The sequence below is a fragment of the Cupressus sempervirens genome, chromosome 1 (genome assembly GCF_028749045.1).
Source record: "Cupressus sempervirens isolate cs-2001-9-10 chromosome 1, ASM2874904v1, whole genome shotgun sequence".
Taxonomy (NCBI): Eukaryota; Viridiplantae; Streptophyta; class Pinopsida; order Cupressales; family Cupressaceae; genus Cupressus; species Cupressus sempervirens.
Window position 1 is genome coordinate 851,021,404 of NC_143118.1, and position 3,529 is coordinate 851,024,932.

Below are 3,529 nucleotides of genomic sequence, written 5' to 3' on the forward strand. Positions count from 1 at the left end.
AACATGAAAACTAACAAAATTAAAGATTCATTATTGATTCCTAATAACACTTTGCATCTTTATTCATGCATATGTAATCTTTTCAAAACTAAATCCTTGGAACTGATGTATAGTTTATCCTTATAAATATCAATCCCACATACCTCTTGATTGCTTAATTTGAGGGGGTGTGATCACCTGACCCATTGGGTGAAGTGATCTCATCCTCACTTGATGTGTTGAAATCTTCATTTATCCTCCATGTCTTGTTCATATTATCTCTAAATTTCTCAATATCCACCTTTCCTTTGCCTTTGTTGAACTCACAATTTGGTGCCTTTGACCTTGTTGGACAATTTTTGCTTATGTGACTAGTCTTCAAATAGCTAAAACATGTGGTTTGACTCAACTACCTTTTGTAATCACTTATGAAATGTGTTTTAACACAATTCTCAATAATATGTCCATACTCTTGATAGTAGTGACAACTATACCTTGTATTATAATCCTAATTATAAGAGTTGTCATTGTTCTTTACATTTGTTTTCTTGTTTGATGACCACTTAGGTTTGGATGTGCATTCAAAATCTCTATGTCCATACTTCTAACAATTATAATAGTATCCTTCAAATATTTGAGTGTGCATGGTCTTGGTTTTGCATTCATGTGTGTGATGACCTTGTTTATTACACTTGTGGTAGTGACCCATGTTCTACTGCTTAACATTCAGATTATAGTATTGCTCCTACAAACATTAGCAATATGACCTATCTTACCACAATTATGACAAGTAGGTTTGGATTTCTTACCTTTGTTACTTCTTTCTTCACCACTTTTGAATGATTCTCCTTCTTCAGTGCTAGTGTATCCCAATCAATAAGTATCATTGTTAGGTCTAGGGGATCTCATCAATTGTTCAAAGTACTTGATGGCTTCACTAGGTTTATTGGAACTTTTAGCAAACTCTTTTTCCCTTTTTAGATCATTTCTTAACTATTCATTCTTCAACTTTAATGTTGCAATCTCAATTTGTTTACTATTTATTTCATGATTAGCAATAATGACTTGATTCATTGATTCCAACTACATGTGAGTGATATTATTTTTCTTTGATGATTTTTCTTCCAATCTTTTGGTCAAAATTCTTTTGTCATCTTGAATCATGATTTTGTCTTCTATAGCTTTCTTTTTCTATCTAGTCACATCATGTAGTAATATGGCTTGTAACTCCTGCTCTCTCTTTAGATTTTTGATCTCTTCAGCTAGGGTACTATTCTTTTCCATTAGATTTGCAACTGCTACATCAAATTCATTGGATTTTTAATTTGAAAATAGTTCCATAGTGTCCATCTCTTGGTATTGTGTGTCATTCTTTTCAATAGAAATTCCATTCCTTCTCAATAATTTCTTTAGATCATCTCTTGCTTCATTAACTGATGTAGAATGAGTTTTATTTCAATCTTTTGGTTCTCAATAATCTTTCCCAACTTGTAGACTTCTATTTTCAAGATCTTTTCTCAAAGTTGCAAACCTCTACTTTCAGAGAATTGTGTTTTGATACCAATTGTTGGAATTACAATAGGAAAGGTAAACTTTGAGGTGTGGGGGGTGAGGTGAATCAATGTTTCAAACTTATACTCCTAAAACCATTCACCATACATCCATCTCACAATTCAACAAGTAAACTAAAATACAAAATAAAGCATATACATCTAAAGTACATAAACAAGTAAGTATTCACACATGTATGACACAAGATATGATTACCCAAAAATTGTCCAATGAGAAGGTAAAATTGGGCTGGGTATGACACCCATAAATCATCACTACCATAGTAATAAAGTGTATCTAATTAAGGTTACAATGTTTGATCATGAAACATGATCTATCCTATGAAAGGTTTACCCTATTAAAACCTTACAAAGAATGTTAGGTCTTACCCTATTAAAGGATTTCAGCACCCTATTAGAAGTGTGCCTCATTAAAGGATTTTAGATCACAATTTAGTAAGTATCTTGTTAGAGGATTTCAATGTAGCCTATTAGGACTACTCTGTTAAGAGATTTAAATTATTCACCTATTAGAATGTCTCAGCAAAGATCCTACAATTAGCACTCTATTGCTTGATGCTAGATCACCTCTATACTGATGTGTACTTGATCCTTTTTCATTAGATGTCTCTCTGTTGTCCACTATTTCCTTTGCTCTGTTCTCCTTTAACTAATTGTACAAATGATACTCAAATCATAATACCTTGATCACCATGAATGTTCTATTTCAAACTATCTTTGTGTTATCTTGTCATCTATCTTTGCATGCTTTATATCTTCTTTATATTATATTGTATTCTTTGCAATTTAGTTCGTATCATATGGTTGGATTTCATTTGTATCAGCTTTCCTTGTGTGTTGTATGAAATTTACTAATTTTAGTTATATTTATAACATTCCTATTAGGAGAAGTCATAGACTCATGGATCTCTTTGATCCATATTCTTCTTCTTCTTGTCTTGGAAATATTAGTGATCCCATGGTTTCTCATGATCCTAATCCTTCTATGGAGTATGACTCTTTCCACTCATCTCATGATGAGGATGCAGATTTAAGGGTTCCTCCTAAACAAGTTTGATAAAATTTCTACTGAGATTGATAAAATGCATGATTGGATTCTACAAGAAAATCATAATTCTAAAATAATTTCTTCTTTTGAGGCTTTTAAGAAAGTGATCTGCAATAATGAACATGATGTTAATCACCTACATGGTCTTACTCACCTTGTTCATACTCATGTTAAGCCTTTAACTCAAGTTTCTTTTGAAGTGGGGATGGCTCCACCTATTTCCACTATTGAGCCCATTTTTCTTGTTTCTATACATATTTCTATAACTTTTACTTATGTTTCTCCCATTGTGATTACTTCTATTCATGTGTCTAATCCATTTAGTAGTCTTCCTATTCCTTCTTCACCTATGAGTGTTCTGCCTATTTCATTTTTTACTTCACGACCTTCATATAAAAATGTTCCTTTCACTTGTCATAATCCTCCTACTATGGTTACTAGTGTTCACGACTATATCTTCTTTACAACAATAGCTTACTTCCTTCACTCAATCTAAATTTAATGTTCCTACATGTGGTATGGGTAATTATTTTTCTTTTGACATTATCTATACTAGTGCACCTCAACAAATAAATATGCATCACCTTGAGACTTATAATGGTAAAGGTGATCCTTTGACCCATCTTAAGACTTTCCAAGTTCTATGTAGTGACTATGCTCATGACCATAGGATTTTAACTAAGTTGTTTGCTCACACCTTTTCTGACAAAGATTTGCAATGGTAATAATATTTTCCACCTTATTCTAAAATTCCTTTCATAAACTTGCTAATGCCTTTATACAATAGTTTCAGAATAATAATGGTCCTTCTATTTCTTTGAATGATTTAATGCATTGTAAACAAGGTCCTAAGGAGAAAGTGACTAATTTTGTTGGTATATTTAAGCGTTTGCATGCTCAATTTTTAATCCTATGCTTAATCTTGATATTC